Source organism: Malania oleifera, chromosome 1 (genome assembly GCF_029873635.1).
Source record: "Malania oleifera isolate guangnan ecotype guangnan chromosome 1, ASM2987363v1, whole genome shotgun sequence".
Lineage (NCBI taxonomy): Eukaryota > Viridiplantae > Streptophyta > Magnoliopsida > Santalales > Ximeniaceae > Malania > Malania oleifera.
In genome coordinates this window covers 65,725,337-65,746,257 of record NC_080417.1, presented here as the reverse complement: position 1 = coordinate 65,746,257, position 20,921 = coordinate 65,725,337, and positions in this window count along the sequence as shown.

The following is a 20,921-nucleotide window of genomic DNA, read 5'->3' as shown; positions in this document are numbered from 1 at the left end:
TGCCGTCACCCCTCTGTAACTTTTATCACATGGATCAAAGTTGGTTTTTCTTCTTTCAAGCTCATCTTGAATGTTGGGGTCTTACTTGATAAATTTGCAAACTCGGTCCAAGTGGATTGCATCAATCCTCGCATTGCTTCCTTGATCTTCTTAACTCTTGACTTTGTGACTGGCCCATCTAGAATTTGCAAGGGATCTTTAAGCCTCGGTCCACCGTGGTGCCCATCAAAAACCATTTTGGAGATGTTTCCTTAAAATTGTTTTTGAAATAAATAAAAAAATCATGAGTGATTGAATTCTCTTAAATAAAAAAACATTATACCAAGCATTTTTTACAGTCTTGGTATGTAAATTCTTGAGGAATAATTTTTTTTTTTTTTTTTGAAAAAATCATTTGAAAGTAAAAAATAAACTAATTTTAATTTTATAGAGTTAAAACCCTTTGAATTTCTATTGTGCAACAAGAACCATTCTAGATTTTAGGGTCGTAGTGTTTCTTAAGGATTATTGATTGGGTGTCAACAATGAACTCATATAACAATTGTGTGTGTGTGTGTGTTTTTTTTTTTTTTTTGAATGGTTTCTAGAAGGAAATGGAAATAGGTGGAAATTTTTGTTGGGCTATTTGAAGAAGGTTGGGTATGAAGAATTTAGGTTCTATTATGGAAATAGGGATGGTGGTTTCTTTACAGATGTAGAATGTTTTAAGATAATTCCTAAAGAATTGAGGTAGGGCGGAAGTTTGAGTTGGAGAAGGTACATGTGTTTGAACTATTGGTGGAAGTATTGAATGGGTCAAAGAATTGAACTTGCATATCTCAAAATAAAGAAACTATTAGGATGCTTTGTAGTAAAATCTAAATTTTCAATTCTTGCCTTTTAAATGGCATTACCATTTGAAGTTTGAGCTTTTAACAATTCCTTTCCTTCTCAACAAACTCACTATTTTTTCTTGAAATTTTTTTTTGGAGAGGAAGAAAACTTGTTTTGCGTTTAATAAATTCAATTTAAAAAATCAAAAATAGATATTATTGCTTGCCATCTCACAAAATTTGTTTTGAAACTAAATTTTGAATATCCTTTTGTAGAACTTCTTCTATAGTTTTACAATCAATTCTTAATAAAAATTCTTTATTAAAATTTAATTGAGGTCCTTGTTAAGACATAAGTATGAAACCTTGTCCTAGTTAAGACATAAGTGTGAAACCTTACTAAATGCTCTTGACATTTTAATTTTTGCTTCAAGATACCACCATAACCTAAGTTGGAAGCATCTGCCTCGATAATCATAAAGACTTTTGGATATTGAATACTAAGATGTGGACAATTCCTAACTTGACTTTGACTTATGGAAATAAGCTTGAATGACCAAGAAGATGGAATTTTCTTAAGTGTTTGAAATAATGGTCTAATTATCTTCCTTAGATTTGGATAATAGTCTCACATAATTGAGACACCCTACGAGTCTTTATTATTAATTTTTATCTTTAATTTCATTTGAAAATTTTTTAATAAACTATATAGAACTTTGAATTGGTTTGTAGTTCCTTTATAAATCTTGTGGCCTAAAAATCTAATATTAGTTTGGGATAACTTTAATTTTGTTGCAAATAACACTAACCCATTATTTTTTATAGCAGTACAAATTTTTTAAGATGACTCAAATATTTATATATGGATTTTGAGAATAGTAAAACATCATTTATATAAAAAAATTCAGAACTTGTAATCTACAAAGAGAATTCAAAACTTTTGTTCAAGAGTTGAATACTTCATTCATAGCATTCTAAAATTCAGATGGAGCATTTTTTTTAATCCAAAAGAGATGACATTCCATTCATGGTAACCAAAAGGGATGGTAAATTATATTTTATATCTATTCTTTTCATGAATTTGAATCTGCCGAAAACCAAATTTCATATCAAGTTTTGAAAAAAAGGAAGCATTACATAATCTTCTTAATATTTAATCTATCGAATAACCTTATTTAAAGGTTTATAATTTATTACAAGTTTAGGGGTACCTCTTTATATTTTAGCTTCATTTTGAACATAAAGTGTTGAACAATTCCAAAGAGATTTACTCACGCATAATATTCCTTTTTCTAATAAAAGCTGAATTATTGTTTTTGCAATATTCTAATAATTATTAATTCATTTAAACAGGCCTAGCTTTAGTAGGTATATTTTTCTCATTGAAATGCTTTTCATCAGGTAATTCTACTACATGTTTTTTTTTTTCCTTATTCCTAAAAGCATTTGGCAAATTTGAACATACTTATTTTTCAAAATTTTCTTTGAGTTGATTTATTTTTTCAATTATATCCTTTTGTTTCTATTGTATATTCATTATCGATAACTAATTTTATGAAAATATATCACTAATGAATATTGATTTTGAGATATTTTTGACTAAAATTTCTTAATCTATTGGGTTTTTCGTACTCTTGAATTCGTATTTCTTTTTCGTTTTGAGCTAGTTTTCTTTTCTACGTTAATTCCTAATATTGCTAATTTTCTCTAATACTATAAAGGAGATCCTCCCTTTCAATGTTTTTTTTTTTTTCAAAAATATAAAATTTATTCCTATAACTATCCATAATTACCCCAAAATACCCTTGTAGTTCCATAACTATTTTCAAAACATCTTTATAATTATGTCAAATTCATTCTTATAACAACTAATAATTATCTTAGAAAACATATATAACTATCCATAATCATCTCAAAATTCCCTTATATTTCTTAACTCTTCTCTTTTTTTAAAATTATTTGAATGACAGAGAGTCATGGACTAAATATGTAGTGCTTGCTAGCAGCTAGTATTTAATTACTTTCTTGTTGAAGTTGCCTTTATTTGTTTCTTGATTTTCTTTTATAATTATCATAGGAGTTTTATCCAATTTATTAAATATCTATTCTAAAAAATATGGTTCTTTTTAATGACATATTCTATTTACGGGTGCTAACTATGGGTTAGTATGGTGATCCAAAACAAGAAAACTTATGGGGAAGGAAAACTCTGACTGAGATAGGCACCAAAATTGAAAAGTGAAGTCACCACCTTATTTTTTGAACTATAGCATGTTATCCATGAAGTATATTGAAGTTTCTTGAACTTTTTGGCAAAAAAGTCATAATCTTAATTCCATACATGTGTTGAAGCTCTAATCTTGCTTTATAATTGTGATAAATTTACCCTAAAAATTATGTAGAAACTATGATAGGGTGGCCATGTTTATATCGAAGTTGTGATTTCGCTTGAGTGTGTGGAACCATGTTTGAAAGTTCTTATGCTCTTGTTGTGTTCAAATCTAAGATTGTGAACTAGGTTAAGCCATTGTGTGAAGAGTTTGTAAGGTTCAAAATTTCGAGAAAAGGGAAGAAGAAAAGAGAGAGAGGATTGAAAGGGGGATTGTTTTAGGGTATTTTTCATGTGTATGGGTTGCTTTGTTCATTTTGGGGATTAAAGGTAGGGTTCGGAGATCACAAGGTAGCCACAAATGGCTATAGCAGCCTTTAGATGGTCGAAACCTTAAGAATCACCATTATTGTCGGTGATGTTTAGATCCCAGAAAAAAGGATGTGAGTTTCAGCGGATTTTGAGCAAGACCATGACTTCCATAGTGTTTAGAGTCATCTCAATAGTCTCAATAGCCAAGTGGCAACAACAAGAAGTTTTTGTAGCATCAAAGGGGCAATGGTAGCGGCTCCAACGGGTTGTAGTGCAAGAGTTCTAATGATAACCCCAATGCTACTAAAGAAGACAAATGGAGCAAGGGTGGTTTCGTGCACTCACATGCTTGTCACATGCTTCATTTAAATATTGTGGACCAATAGTTGGTCCATTTAAACTAGTTTGATCAATTTTCATTTTTTTTGTTTTATTTTTTTGTTATTCTATTTAAAACTTTTTAAAATAATTTAAAAGTGTTTTCATTTGAAATAAATTCCAAAAAATGGGAAATGCAAATATATATATATATATATATATATGTATGTATGTATGTATGTATGTATGTATGTATGTATTCTATTTTAGAATATTTTTCATAGATTTTTCTTTATATTTTCCATTTTTATTTTATTCTTTATTTATCTTTAAGAAAAATGCATTTTCTTAAATAAAAAATTATTTTATTTTTAAATGAAAAAGGGGTTTTGTTTTTCATTTTAAACTTTAAGTCTTATGATTGTTTTCAGGTTTTTAAATTAAATTTGATTTATTTATATAAGTACAAATTTTTTTTCTTTTTATTAATTAATGAAAAATAAAAAATTAGGAAAAAGTAAATAAAATCCTAATTTTTTTTTTTGGTTATTTCTCAGTATTTTGCTAGAATTTTAGGAGCGTTTCACCATTGATTTGATTTTCCAAAATGTTTAAAAATCCAACAAAAAAAAATGTTGAAAATCAAATAGAGATTTCTCCCTTCCTACAAAAAGTTGTATTTCGTTCTTTTAAACATGTTGAATAAATTAAGGTCACTCATTAGTGCGATTTGGTTCACATTAAATTATGCTTGGCATGTTTACTTTATATAGATTCTTTCATCGCTTCATGTGTTATATGATATACTAAAATTGTGAGATACGTTTTGATAAATAATATGCTTAAAGAACTTTTTGATACGTCTTTGAGGTTCTTTTTTAGAATCATGAAAGAAATTAATTGAACAAAAAAAAAATAATATCCTAATTCTTAGGACAGGAGAGATTTATTACATATCAACCTAGGGGCGTTTATCCAAATTTAGTTAGGTTTTCTATGCTAATTTGGAAAAGGGTGAAACAATGTATACGACCACTATTATGGATAAGACTTTTGCACTCACCCAACAAACTATTGCCACTAGATTTAGGTTTCAAGTTGGTGACTTTGAATGCCCACACTTAGGACAATCCTAGATCATGGCACAAGACTTTAACCTAGAAGAATCCTTACCTTTAATCATGAGTGAACAACCTGTCTATTTAAATTATTTTGTAATGTGGTGCCTATACAGAGGGAAACGCCTGGATCTGCCTACCTTAATCTTAAGATGGATGATCTCAAAAGAGGAAGGGAGGCGTGTAATTCTTCCCTATGGAGGGATTTTGAACCTCATATTTGATCATCTTGGGGTTACCACCTCATATACCTTGTTTATCAAACGCACATCATATGATAATTTTTCCTTTACTACGGTAAAACTCATGGGATACAAGAAGTATCAAGACCATGGATGGATACCTAAGCCTGGTAGAGCTCCTCGAGGTGATGTAGGACTTCAGGCATATCAGCAACATGGTCAGGATCCACATCCGGATGTACTACATGCACCAACAGTTCCTGATACTGATGCTCCTTCCTGGTTTATTGATTATCGTCAATATATGAACTCCCAGCAGAGTGTATTTTGGGGTGACAAGGATACAAAATATAATGTACTCCAGTCTAGTACGGTTCTTCCTCTTCGAAAGGAAAGGCCCCCATGGAGGCGAGCTCAGGTGAGGATGATGAGGAGGAGGAGGAGGAGGAGGAGGAGGGTACATCTTCTGATGGTGGTGATGATGTTGATGAAGACTGGATGCTTGTTGTGATGACCCAAAAATATATATACGATTAAAACATAATAATAATAATTTAATAATAAAAATGGTCATTAAGTTAATATCAATACAGAAGTACTTTTCTGTAGGATCCTTGATTTCATGTTTGATGCCTAAAAAAGACCTTATCTTAGCAAGTGCTCAGAGACCATTGTGGTTCAGTCACTCCCTAGAGGTCGGCCTGGTAAAAATGGAATTTCATAGGATAAACAGGATAAACACTGTTTGTACACGTAAATAAGTACATATACATAAAATAGTATTTTGACAGACATAATTTGTAGAAATACTTGGTATAATAATAATAATAATAATATAGGTATCCTATGTGGGGGCCTACATGAGTCTTGAAGTCGTATGGGGTCCACATGAGTACCGAAGCTATGTAGGGCTCATAAAACCGTGTGAGGACTATTGAAGTTACGTAGGACCCACCTGGGTCTCGAAGTTGTGTGGGACCCACAAGATCATATAGGGCCCACATAATTTTTTGAAATTTGAACTTAAATCTTTTTAAAAAAAAAATACTAAAACATAGCTTAAAAATAATAACAATGATGATAATAATAATGATTTTTAAAAAATAAAAAATAAAAAATTTAATTAATTAATTAATTAAGTAATTAATTAAATGGGAATGTTGGCAAACACTCCCATTTCTCCCACATGACCTTCATTCACATCCCATACCTAACTCATCCATGCACGTTCCTTAATTTTAAAAAATTATAATTTCACCTCTCTCTCCACACTTTTATAAATTCATTTTTCTTCCCCAAAATTTTCCTATAAATAAGAAACTCTCAACATTCATTTTTCACAAAAAAATTTTCAAAGGAAGAAAAGAATTAGTAAGTGAAAGAATTAGTGATGGAGGGAAAATTTTTACTATAATTAAAATTCTCACTCATCCACTCTTTCTGATATCATTTTTTAAAGATATTCGTTGTGATCGTAGCACAAGGTTAAGTAAAAGTTAAGTAAATTTGATTATGTTAGACTTTTATTAAAATTCATACTCGAGTTTATTTGTAAGTAAATTCGATTATGTTATATTTTTATTCAAAATTTTTACTCAAATTTATTTGTAAGTAAATTTTGATTATTTTAATTATTTTCATAAAATTCTCTCAAATTTATTTTTACGCATGTTTAGTTATACCAGTTTTATCTTTAATATACTTACGTTTATTTTTTAGTCAAGAAATGTTTTAAACCCCTCGGGTATTTTACAATATTAATTTTTATTTAAGAAAATATTTTTAACACAAAAATTGTGTGGCATGAGTTTATTTTTACATTACATATTTTACGAAAATATGAGTAAAAATGACATGAGTTGATTTTTACGTTGCGAAAATATGAGTAAAAATGATATTTTCATTTTACTATTGTAATTTTATAAATTCTATAATAAGATATTTTCAAAACCCCTTATGGCACAGACGATACAAAAAATTACGAATGTTCGGTATCGCAACTTAAAGTTTAAACGGATCAGAGTGTACCTATGCTGTTTGCAGAGTGATTTTATATGGTAGTGGATTTCTCCTGAGTGCATACCTAGGTCAGACTAGAATTTAATAGGGAAAATATCACTTAATGATGATGTACATTAATTTAGTTTGACCGGTCAGTCAGCTAAGTGTAATTTTCAAACCGGACAATCCAGTCATGGGGGTAAACATGACTTACGATTAATAGACGTAAGGGTGATTTTTACAGTATATATATACACACACATATTTAATTACGTGTATAGAGTTATTGATGATGTGAAGGTAAAGTATAAGTTTATATGAATAGGGTCATTCTTGTGCCTAAATGATGATCTAAAAGCAACGTATAAGGAAAAGTATATATATGTATATAATTGAAAATTATAATTACAGTTTTTAAAGTTAAAAGTTTAATTTAACAGTTATAATATATGATTATAAAATTTTACTATTGTAGTTGATGACAAAAGTTTTTATGCAGAAATTTTTAAATTTAAATTTATTTTAAAAGCATTTTTGAAGTTATAATATTAAATATTATTTTACGAAATTATGAAAACTCATTTTAGTCACACACTAATAATAATCTTATTTACTTACTGAGCGTCGTTTCATCCTCAATCATTATTTTACATTTTAGATCATTTTGAGGAGCGTACCATAAATCTGGAGTAACAAGTGCATGGGCGGGAGTAGGAAAAGTAGAGTAGAATAAAAATTTAACATAATACAATTTAGAATATGTTTGTGTATTTTAGAATTTTAGAATTTTTCATTTTAATAGTTGAGACATATATTTGTAATAAAGTTAATTAATGTTCTGGTAATAAAAATAATTTAGATTTATTTGCGTTCGCTGAAAAATTTATATATAGGAACTCACTCGAGTCTTTACAATTGGTCTCAGAGAATAGGATATAGGTTCTACATACTCTAACATATAGATTTTACCAGAACTTAGGCATAAAACATGATTTGAGTAGGATTGTTTAGAATATTTCTTTCAATTTGTTATATTATTATACGTTAATAATAAATTTATGATTTTAAAATAACATTTGATTATTATTTAAGAAATGATCCTAAAGATAGTAACATTAGAGGAAATGAGATTAACATAAAGGCTCCCAAGAACAGGTAACAATCCTATATTCTCTAAGAAAAATGGTAGTATTATTGAAGACACGTTAATTAATTTAAATATATTATTTATATTTGTAAAAACAAGTACACATATTGATAACTCATAATTAATTGTTAGATCAGATGCATTAATAATTTAAAATTTTCATATATATATATAAATATAATAATATAATAATATCCGAGATTTATTTATTTTCGTTGTTATTATTTTCACTAAAAATATAAGAAGTAGCACATTAGACTCTACTGGGTTTAGAGGTGATATACATACAAATAGATATGAACAAACGGTTTATTCTAAATCTAGATTTACCCAAAATTCTTTTGCATGTACAAGTTAAATATGAATATATATTTTTACATTGCATATTCAGTTCTCATCAAAACATTCAAACTTAATTTAGGAATATATATTTTGACAAAATCTTTAATTTTAATTTTGTATTAGTTTATAAGAAATTAAATATAATTTAAATGTTACTATATTATATTTAATTTTAAAAAAAAATCTCTTAGCATGTGCAAGTTAAATATGAATATGTGTTTTTTTTTCATTGCATATTTAATTCCCATCAAGTATCCAAATTTGATTTAGGAATACAAATTTTGACGGAATCTTTAATTTTTATTTTGTATAAATTTATAAAAGTTAATACAACTTAAATTTTACTATATTATATATATATATATATATATATATATATATATATAAAACATTATATAGTAAAAAAAAGTCCATTAATGAAAGCAATATAAAAATTAACTAATCTTCTTCAAATAACTATAATCAATGTCAAATCATCAATCGGTCAAATATACCCAACTTATATTTGATCTAATACAATAATAATAATAATAATAATAATAATAATAATAATAATAATAATAATAAAATGATAATAATCCTAATAAAAGGGGTACTCTCGCAGTAAAGTAAAAAAAAAAAAAAATGCCTCATGAGTGGAAATCATCGGCTATAGCTCACTTACCCCCGGAGCAAGGCCAGTGTAATGACCCGAAAAATAATGGTATTTAAATAATAAAGAGAGAGGGAAATGGAAACAGAAACAGAAGGAGGGAGTAGGCTTCGCCGACGAACGCTTTGCGTTTGTCGACGACATTGCACTTTGAAGATAATAATCCAAAATTCTTACATAGGGCCTCATCGACGAACACAAGGAATTCGTCGACGAGCGCATAAAGGGACCTCATCGACGAAGCTACGCCTCATCGAAGAGAAGATATTGAGAAGGATTTTTGGGACAGTCTAAAATTCGTCGATGAGGGAGGAAGTTCGTCGACGAAATTATTAAAGGACTCATCGACGAGGTGACGTGTCTCGTCGACGAATCTGACTCTATAAATAGTGAAAACCTAGATTTTTGATGAAATTTCAGCGCAGGAAACCCTCTCCTCTCTCTCTGTTTCTCTACGTCCCTCTCTCCTTCTCTCTTCGATTCTGGGTCCGTTTTACGCCGGATCAACGATTTGAAGCTACCACGATGCTCTTGGCGAAATTCTCTACAAGTCTGCTGGAGCTGATCGTTGGTGGAGTTGGTTTGGATTTCATCCCAACCGTAGGGTAAGACATTTTATTCAGTATTTGTCTTTCCCTCAGTTATGAGAAATACAATACATGAAGAAATATTGATGTTTTGTTCTAGGTGATTTGATTTTCAAGGTGTTGAGTGGAGAACCCTGCGGGTATCGGGCTAGAGTATAGTAGGGGCTTTTTAGAGATAAGGTAAGGGAAATATGCTATGCTAGGAGATTTACTTACGTTATCAGAAATTTTATATATGTATGCATGTATACCAAATATTATACAAGATATGAATTTTTAAAGCATGTGTGGCCTGAGTATATGATATTGATATGGAGTTTTATGTAGTTTTTCAGTATTTCAAGTTATACAAATATAGTTAGATAATTGCAGATTTTGTATAGACAGAATTTGTATACATATACAATTTATTTTAGATGATTATATAGACAGTTATATATATATATATATATATATATATATCAGTATACATATATTTAATCAGAACAGTATATACAGTGTATATAGAAAGTTATGATTTCCTAAATGCCATAACACTTAGATTATACAGAAAGGAAGTACAGACAAATTATATAGAAAGAAAGTACAGACAGATTACACAGTTATAGCATCAAGATGCTATAGATATTACAGTATTTACAGTACAACAATATAGTGTTATGGTTATTTTGGAAATATAATGAAAACAGTATAAAAAGTATAGTATGTATATATATATATATATATATATATATATAGTATCAGATCCTTGTGGAAAGATTACAGACAGATACAGTACAGATATAGAATACAGAGCACGGTACCGTTGCTACTACATATAGAGTGCAACCGCATATCTCAGATACTGTGTGGGTACCGTCAACTGTGCTCGGACAGTATGCAGCTCCCCAGTTTGTTGGGTTGAGGGGGCCGATTTGACGAGGTAACAGCCAGTCCCGAGTTTAGGAGTGTATGCAATTTGGCCAAGTTGGAGTAGTGTAGAGTATAGTGACTTACATGGAGGGCTGACCAGGTTAAGTTCTGCCTACGGGCTGCACAACCTTGTCATGAGGGGTTAAATCATGACATACAGAGTCCCAGAGAAAGAGCACAGTTATTTATATGTATACAATTTTACTGCTTTTGTTGTATATAGTATGATATAACAGTATGAATGATAAAAGTTCAGATGATGCAAATGTTTTAAGCTACTATACATGTGTTTTGCAGATTTTCCAGATCATGCAGTTTTATATATTTTAATATTATAATTTTTATGACTCGGTCGCCACACACTAGTAATAGCATATTTCCATTTACTGAGTGTCGACTCAGCCCATTACTTTAACATTTTTTCAGGTGAGCCAGCTAAGCGAGTAGATCAGGCTCGCGGATAGAGATCACTTGGTCAACCCTAGATATAGGGTAAGTTTGGTGTAGGATTTTGTATTTTTGGGGTAGTCAACACTGGAGAGAGAAAGGTATTATGTAGCTATGGTTGAAAATACTGAATTATGGTATTGTATATATATGCATATGTGGTTATGTGATTTATGTTTCCCGTTGCATAGAGGTGCCCATTATTTTCAGATATTGGAGTAATTTGTTATTATATAAAAAAAAATGATGAGAATTTTACTCAAACCCGCAATTGCATGGATGCATGGGCGGATCCTTACCACTAGGCCACCCACCTAAGTGGTGACCTTGAGTCCGTAAATTTTGCAATACGCGTCGCTCGCTCGATTTTTGTAGCATGCGTCACTCTCTCTCGATTTTCGTGACACATATCGCTCTCCCTCAATTTTTTGCAAAGTGTGTCACTCAAGGCATGTGTCGCTCTCTCTCAATTTTTGCGGCACATATCATTCTCCCTCGATTTTTTCAAAATGTGTCGCTCGATATTCGTGACACACGTCGCTTTCTCTCGATTCTCTCAGCACATGTCGCTCTCCCTCGATTTTTGCAAAATGCATAGCTCGATATCCATGGCACGTGTCGCTCTCTCTTGATTCTCATGACACACGTCGCGCTCTCTTAATTTCCAAAACACATGGCCATTCCCTTATAAAAATGGTCTGCCCTTTTCGAACTCTAAGTATCACAACTTTCTATCATCTTGAGCAACCACATTTTAGTTTGCAGAGATTAGCTCTTCCCAACTTTTCTTTTAGTTGTCTCATTACTCAAAAATGTTGTCAAATCGCTCAACTCCCCAAGTTGTTGAGAGCAGCACTAGATCGTGAATCCAAAGATGGAAACCCAACAAGGCACAACTGGAGATTTTAGAGGAGGCCTTCCATTGCAGTCAAGGGAAACTCCCTTCTATGGAGCAAGCTATCTTGCTTGTAGCACGACCCCAACGACATGGTCCAATCGAGCCAAAAAATGTACGATTTTGGTTTGAGAACCGTAGGTGTAGGCAAGGATTAGTTGAAGAAGCCACTATCTCAACTACTGCCCCACCAATTATCCATCTTACCTCCTCCGCCACTATCGCCCCGAGTAGTGCCCCTACCATTTTCCCAACCACTTGTACCCTCATCCCTATCGATAATATTCCGTCTACGAAACTTACAACTAACATCACACCAATGAGTTATACCCCTTACAATGGCAGTATCGCAGTCACCACACTAAGGGTTTTGGATAATACTGGCCTACTCCACCATTGCCAAGAGATCCAATTCGCGTTGAGACTCATGTACGGGCCACTGATGGCTCGTTATGAGCTTCCCCACCAAAGGCCACAAGAGGAAGAGGGCATCTCTTCCTCCCTTGCCGAACAAACGAGTGTTCTCTCCCTTTTTCCGACCTAAGCCGACGACATTATAAGATGTCAACTCCGTTAAGAAAGAACCCAGAAAGTTAGCAGTGACACTATTAGCACTTTGATAGATGTTGATGTTGAGTTAAGGTTCTAAAGGCCAGATTTTGTTTCATTTTTTTTTATATATATTTATTTAATTTATAGGATATGCATAATATATATATAAAATTATCCTTTTCCACATCTTCTGAATTTGTTTTCCATTTCAACTCCTATTAGACCGACGATTCACACTACAGTTCGCAAAATAAAATATTTCACCAAATTGACCCTCGATCTATTCTAAGACTTAGCTAATCTTTTATCAATTTACTCTTTCAAATAGCGCAACCAATTATACAGTACTCATTTTAAATTAGAAAATTTTGAGGACGAAATTTTTATAAGGAGGGGAGAATGTGATGACCCAAAAATATATATACGATTAAAGCATAATAATAATAATAAAATAATAAAAATGGTTATTAAGTTAATATCAATACAGAAGTGCTTTTCAGTATGATCCTTGATTCCATGTTTGATGCTTAAGAAAGACCTTGTCTTAGTGAGTGCTCAGAGACCATTGCGGTTCAGTCGCTCCCTGGAGGTCGGCCTAGTCAAAATGGAATTTCATAGGATAAACAAGATAAACACTGGTTGTACACGTAAATAAGTACATATACATAAAATAGTATTTTGACAGATATAATTTGTAAAAATATATGATAAAATTATAATAATAATATAGGTATCTTATGTGGAGCCCACAAGATTGTGTGGGGCCCACATGAGTTCTGAAGTCGTGCGGGGTCCATATGAGTTCCAAAGCTATGTAGGGCTCATAAAACTGTGAAAGGATTATTGGAGTTACGTAGGACCCACTTGGGTCTCGAAGTTGTGTGGGGCCCACAAGACTATGTGGGTCACATGAGTTTTCGAAATTTGAACTTAATTCTTTTTCAAAAAAAAAAAAAAAACTAAAACATAGCTTAAAAATAATAACAATGATGATAATAATAATAATTTTTAAAAAAAATTAATTAAATGAGAGTGTTGGCAAACACTCTCATTTCTCCCACATGACCTCTATCTCCATCTCATACCTAACACATACCTAACTCATCCATGCACATTCCTTAATTTTAAAAAATTATAATTTCACCATTCTCCCCACACTTTTATAAATTCAATTTTCTTCCCCAAAATTTTCCTATAAATAGGACGCTCTCAACATTCATTTTTCACAAAAAAATTTCCAAAGGAAGAGAAGGATTAGTGAGTGAAAGAATTAGTGGTGGAGGGAAAATTTTTGCTATAATTAAAATTCTCACTCACCCACTCTTTCTGATATTATTTTCTAAAGATATTTGTTGTGATTGTAGCACAAGGTTAAGTAAGAGTTAAGTAAATTTGATTATGTTAGACTTTTATTAAAATTCATACATGAGTTTATTTGTAAGCAAATTTTGATTATGCAATTATTTTCATAAAATTCTCTCAAATTTATTTTTACGCATGTTTAATTAAACCAGTTTTATCTTTAATATACTTGCGTTTATTTTGTAGTCAAGAAATGTTCTAAACCCCTCGGGTATTTTACAACATTAATTTTTATTCAAGAAAGTATTTTTAACACAAAAATTGTGTGACATGAGCTTATTTTTACGTTACATAATTTACGAAAATATGAGTAAAAAAGACATGAGTTGATTTTCACGTTGCGAAAATATGAGTAAAAATGAGATTTTCATGATATTATTGTAATTTTATAAATTCTATAATAAGATGTTTTCAAAACCCCTTATAGCATAGACGATATAAAAAATTACGAATGCTCGGTACCGCAACTTAAAGTTTAAACGGATCAAAATGCACCCACACTGTTTGCAGAGTGGTTTTATATGGTAGTGGATTTCTTTTGAGTGCACACCTGGGTCGGACTAGGGTTTAATAGGGAAAATCTCACTTAATGATGATGTATGATGATTTAGTTTGACCGGCCAGCTAGCTAAGTCCAGTCTTCAGACCGTACAATCCAGTCATGGGGGTAAACATGACTTACGATTAATAGGCCTAAAAGTGATTTTTACAGTATATATACATATCTAATTACGTGTATAGAGTTATTGATGATGTGAAAGTAAAGTATAAGTTTATATGAACATGGCCATTCTTGTGCCTAAATGATGATCTAAAAGCAACGTATAAGGATATATATATATATATATATATATATATATATATATATATATATATATATATATAATTAAAAATTATAATTACAATTTTTAAAGTTAAAAGTTTAATTTAACAATTATAGTATGTGATTATAAAATTTCACTATTGTAGTTGATGGCAAGTTTTTATGCAGAAATTTTTAAATTTACATTTTTTTTAAAAGTATTTTTGAAGTTATAATATTAAATATTATTTGACGAAATTCTGAAAGCTCATCTTGGCCACACACTAATAATAATCTTATTTACTTACTGCGTTGTCTCACCCCTAATCATTATTTTACATTTCAGATCATTTTGAAGCGTACCATAAATCTGGAGTAGCAAGTGCATGGGCGGGAGTAGAAAAAGTAGAGTTGTCACACCCCAAACCCCGAAGTGGGACCTGGAGGTGAGAATGTAACCTATCCTATCCCTGTATCATACACGGTGCAAAGACGATACAGTACAATGGATGAGGGTCCGACCCCGTGGGGTTCCCAAGCACCCTAAACAGCATCCAAACACAAACATATATGCAGTAGAAAATCATCAATATATCATATATGCAGTACCATACCAGAGTTTATACAATAGCAGTACATAGCTCTAACAAAACGTACAATCGGGTGCCCAAAAACAACCCAAAATGGCCACCCAACATATCTACAGTCCTAGCACTTGCCTAAGCGCTAACATAGTACACCGGCCTCTACGCTCCCCACACCAGGACGCTAGTTCCGGTTACTCGAAGGACCTGTAAAAATGTACGTAGAGTAGGATTGAGACACCTCTTAGTAAGGAAGAACACAGGTTATATCAATGTGTGGCATTTGAGTGTTATCATGACAAAACATACACGCAGTTAAATGCAATCCAGTACCAATTCACATAGTGCCTACTAGCACACACAACATATGATTAGTAACCCGGTAACCAGAACTAGCGATCTCATCAGCTCAGCTCTCTCAATACACCAGTCACAACAATAAGCGATCACAACCGCTCCGTTCCATCATATACACACACATGATCGGCCTAGTGTCGTCACACTCTTTGGCATGAAGCTAGATCTGCATTCCGGCGTTGGCTCACAGCCAACCAGCGAAGCACGGCGCTAACCGGCACATGACTAGTCCTCGACTCCCATGGCATCGTATCGGCGCTCAAATGGTGGATCCACACCCTGCGGCCTAATCTACCGGAAAGGCTCACGCCCTCGGATATAGAGCTGGACACTCTTGCCAATCTATGGCCAGCGATTTCATATGCCCTCGGATATAGAGCCGGAGACTCTCAGTACTTGGAATAGTTTCGGAACCGTGTTCCTACTAGCATTTCAACATATCACACACACATGCATGCTCATATAACTAATCAAACCACACCCATTTGGTAATCTAAATCATGATTTTCCAAACAAATACAGTTTATACAAAGTCAAGGCACGACCATCCCATTCAAGCAGTATAAATCACATATATACATAGGTTTTCATCAAAACCAAGGATGGAGCCCATCGCCCCCTTTTTCCCAAAACTGTAATAATGAAAAACCCATATTTTCCCCGTTAGATCCCCCCAAATGAGTAATCAAAACACACACAGGACCGTGAACCATAGTTCCACCGAGTCCGATTTCAAAAATAATTAACATAACACAATTTCCCCTTACCTCAACCTCGTAAGCAAAACCTGAACTCCAAGGCTCCTAAGCAGCAAACCGAGTTCCAAAACTTACAAATCCCAATACAGAATATATTCACAAGACATTCTTCTACAAAACTACCAGATCAGAAATGAAAATTGAGCATTACCTCAATTTTACGCCGAAACCCGAAAATCTCCGAAATGAGATTCCGATCTGCAGAAGTTGTAGAGAATCCTTCCACGATCCTCGTGGTAACCTCGGATTTTCGATCCTATCGACGACCAGCGAGGAAATCTAGAGAGAGAGAGAGAGAGAGAGAGAGAGAGAGAGAGAGAGAGAGAGAGAGAGAGAGAGAGAGAGAGAGAGAGTAAGGAATCTTAATGAAGAAGAAAACAAATTTTTCCTTTTATTCCCCTTTGACCCGCCCAGTTTTTGTCAACGTAAAGTTCCTTCGTCGACGAAAAGTCGAGTTTTTCGTCGCGGATGTCAGCAGCCTCGTCGACGAAGTTTGATATTTCCATTTTTCCAGACCTCTCGGCTTCTCTTCGTCAACGAACATCTGAATTTCGTTGACGAAAATTCTACTGCCTTCGTTGACGAAATTTGGCTTCGTCGACGAAATCTGCAGAACTCTTTTATATTTTCTGGGTTCTTACAAGAGTAGAATAAAAATTTAGCATAATATAATTTAGAATATGTTTGTGTATTTTAGAATTTTAGAATTTTGCATTTTAATAGTTGAGACATATATTTGTAATAAAATTAACTAGTGCTCTGGTAATAAAAATAATTTAGATTTATTTGCATTAGCTAAAAAATTTATGTGTAGGAACCCACTCGGGTTCGGGTCCTTACACTTGTTTTAAATTCACTAACTAAAAACAATTCGGGTCGTAATATTATGATACTTGATATTTAAATTTTTTTTTTAAACTTCTTGTAATTTTCTTATCTTTATTGCTACTTTCTCCTACTTATGATATTCTAAATATTGAGAAATGCATGCTGGACATGGATCATATTGAGTATTTTTTTGCATGTTGATTAATGGATATCTTGATGGACATCTTGTTGGATATTTGATTTGAGAATTGCATGCTAATTATTGGATTTAGTGTTTGTGAACTGAATGTTGATAAATGGTCCAATGACGATTTGCATGTTAAATTTTCTGCTTATTCCTTTTTTGTTGATCTCAAATGGGGGAGAAGTTATAGTAAAATGAATATTGAGAAGAATGAGAAAATTATGAAAAATGAATATTGAGAAGAAAGAGAAAGGTATGAGTTTCCATGTATATAAGTTGAATATTGAGTTTATGCTGAATGTTGATATATATGCTGAATATTCAAATTAAGTTCATGATGGATGTTGATATTTATGCTGAATGTAGATATATCTTATGAATGTATTGAAATCTCTTATGAATGTACTTAATGTTCTTATGCTGAAAAATTCATTGAATGTTGCTTAAAGAATTATTACATTTAGGGGGAGTAATACATGTTGTAGTGATATATGTTATGTTTGATGAAACTTAGTATATGTTACATTTTCTGAAGCTTGATATATGTCATATTGAAATTCTGGCACAAGCTTTGTAAGTGTTGTTATTCATATAATAACTTGTTGAGGACAAATTTTTTTTTTTTTTTCTAAAAAGAGAAACACAAAATCACGATTAAAGCTTGAACACGTATTTGTATATTGTTTATATTTTTGTTTTATGCTTATTGTGAGGGGGAGCCTTATCAAGGTTATCTCATTTTGCTCCTCATTTGTCATCATAAAAAAAGGGAGATTGTTGGCCTAACAAGGCTTAATCTCGTTTTGATGATAGCAAATTAAGGTTATTAATTGTGCTTTCAAGTTGAATTTTAGGAATTATGTGTTTCACAAAGTACAATAGTTATACTTGACAAAGATTACATGAAGTCTGACTTAAAGCTACAAGTCATGAAGAATATGAGCATATTAAAGTGTTGATTAAGTTTGAACAATGTTAAAGCTATATGACATGAAGACCTAGGATTTAAGTGTATTTATTTTTCTAGAGTCTCATGTAAGTACTTCCAAACTTCAATATTGTGACTAAAGCTCTTAGGATTTAACTTTGGACGTAGAGCCCTAATTTAGAATCTGGAAAATATTTTTATGAGGTCCAAAATACTTTTCAAAGTTAATTTAAACAAGTTTTGGAATCAAAATATGAAAAACACTAAGTAGTATAGTGTTTAGGTGACTCAAGTTTACCATTCATGCTACTGATATGCTACTACTAGTGTAAGCAAGAAAATAGAACAGGGTTAGGCGACTGCGAACTGCTACTGCCTGTTCTGGAGCATTATTTTAAAATAGTTTAGGCAATTGACCACATGGTTCAGGTGACTGAAGTGTATGTTTTAAACTTTCTAACAAAGCTAATTTCTTTCCAAAATCGTAAGATTTGGTTTCAAGACTTGGGGAAAATCGTAAGAATTTTTCCTACTTTATATAAAGATGATTTTTACGCAATTAGGGCAACCAATACTCACACATACACATTGAAATTATTGTTATACTCTTGTTCCAATCTCTTAAAAGCTGCTATGAGTTTTTTCTAAAAGCCCTAACGTATTCTAATTTCAATTCTCCTACTTTCTTATACTACAATCAAAATCCCTTTGCAATCTTTGTGAGCTTCTATTGCATATTGATGTTTTGAGTACATAGTGCTTAATCATGTACAAATTATGCTCTATTGTGAGAGTGTTTTTCTTGTACAAATGAATTTATATTGCTGTTTTTTGCAATTAGACAGCTCGGGGTTAAAGTCGTTGCCTAGCGAGAGGGTGTTCTCTTTAGAGAGGGGTCTCCACCTTTCAATAGAGAGAGGCATACTCCACCTATTGAACGGAGTGGATAAAGGAAATTCTCACAGCAAGTTGCTTGAGGCAAGGACGTAGGCGATAAACTAAACCTTGTAACAAATTTGGTGTTCATTCTTCTTCCCTATCTCTTTAAATTCTGCAATCATAAACTACTGTGTATGTTTTTGAATTAATTGGGAATTTCTATTGAACGCTGAGTTTGGTTTTGAAGTACTTTGAATAAATCCATTGAGTTGTTAATGGTTTGTATGTTTTAAAGTTTTCAGTTAAAATTCAGACAAGTTCTGAATCTTAGATTTAGTTTTTGTTAGCTAAGGTAAAGCTATCGTGACTGGTTGTACATTCAAGCATAAGGAGTTAAGGTGCCGAGTTTGCATTATTGAATTTTTGTCTTAAATACATACTTGATTGTTGATTGAATTCAGGAGTGATTGTTGGACTTGCTGAAAGCTAATATTTAGAATCTTTTTTTCAATTTCATATATATATATATATATATATATATATATATATATATATATATATATATACATAGGATTGTCTATTGGTATAGTATTGTCACTGATTAGTAGATTGTGTTTGATATTTGTGTGAGATTGTGATTGACATATTTTAAAATATTTAAAGTAAACTGAGATTCCGCATAATAATTTTTAAAATACCCAATTCATCCCCCTCTTGGGATTACACCATTAACTTCACTTTTCAAGTAATTCGATTATTGAAATCCAATCATCGTTGAACTCATTGACTGCAATCAATCAATGTTTTTTTTTTTTTTTATCCAATTCAATTTTCCCCATTTTTATTTTTTCTCAAACTTTAGAGTTTTTTTGGGCCAACCCTTTTCAAACAAGAGTATACTAGGGCTTCTTACCCTATTGTTTGGGACTTTTGGATGATGTTCTTTCATCAAAGGACCAAAAAAAGGGATTCTTTCTTCCTTATTTCTTGTCCTTTCGTTTGAGGTGCAAACAAACCCACACACATACATATACTCAGCGGCAACCGTTCATAGAATGGGTGTTTTGATGTTGGATAGGTATGGTTGGCCTAGTCCTACAGTCAACCCTCAAGTAAGCACATACACGTGAACAATTTGATTCAAGAATTCAATCAATCAAATTCAAACATCATAAATTATGTGACGATTCATATGTTGTAAGAATTTTAAAAAAGTGCATGATTTTATCCAAAAATTAAGTCCCAAGTGTTCCTTTATCAAGGAATCAAGTTTTTATGCAGATAGATGTTATTTTGCAAATTCAAGAATGAAAGTTCTAATTTAACAACTTAAAATTCTTACGATTGATATTGGCAAGTGACAATGTTGAAAACTAAGGATTCAAGTGGGCTCCTCTAATATGGGATTCTAGGCTTCAAACAATGGCTCACACAATCAAGCAACGATTCAAGAAAAGTAATGAGTTTATCCAAGAGAATCGTTAGATAATTTGATGTTGTTTAATACAAGCTTAGACCACACTGGAAGTCCTTCAATCAAGCTTTGAAACATGTGTAGAGAGAGGAGGTCATGTGAGTGTTTAGAGGGAGAGGTCGTTTGGGTATTTAGAGGGGAGGCTGAAATTAGGAATAG